This window comes from Pteropus alecto, unplaced genomic scaffold, assembly GCF_000325575.1.
Source record: "Pteropus alecto unplaced genomic scaffold, ASM32557v1 scaffold3, whole genome shotgun sequence".
In the NCBI taxonomy this organism is placed as follows: domain Eukaryota; kingdom Metazoa; phylum Chordata; class Mammalia; order Chiroptera; family Pteropodidae; genus Pteropus; species Pteropus alecto.
Genome location: NW_006442484.1, coordinates 43,277,118 through 43,277,587, shown reverse-complemented (window position 1 = coordinate 43,277,587; position 470 = coordinate 43,277,118). Strand labels below are relative to the sequence as shown.

General features: G+C 43.0%; 1 protein-coding gene across 2 annotated transcripts in view; it reads right to left on the bottom strand.

Annotated features, from left to right (window-relative positions):
• LOC112470365 (rap guanine nucleotide exchange factor 4-like) overlaps window positions 1-470 on the bottom strand; it is a 77,294-nt gene that overhangs the window by 35,877 nt on the left and 40,947 nt on the right. The gene's annotated exons all lie outside the window — the stretch shown is intronic.

The following is a 470-nucleotide window of genomic DNA, read 5'->3' as shown; positions in this document are numbered from 1 at the left end:
GGCAAGTTAATTAAACCTGAGGAGGAAGTGGTAGAAACCTCTCTGATTTATATCCTATTGGTCAGAAGCAGAGGTGATAACCTGGACTCGTGATTGGCATCTGAAGTGGAGGTAGCGTGTGGGGGGGCGGGTAATTCTTGTGGGACTAAGTTTTCAACCTGTAGGATCTAAAGATAGAATCAGAATTGAACTGGGTTCAGTTGAATTGTAGGACACCTAGCTGGTGTCTCAGAACTGCTTATCTTGTGTCAGATTGAATATTATGGGTTGAAGTGTGTCCTTCCCAAAAAACATGCGGAAGTCCTAACACCTGGCACCTGTGAGTATGACCTGATTTGGAAATAGAATCTTTGCTGATGTAGTCAAGTTAAGATGAGGTCATAGTGGATTAGGGCAGGTCATAATCCAATAACTGTTGTCCTTATATGAGGAGGGAAATTTGGACACAGAGACAGTCGTAAGATGGCTAT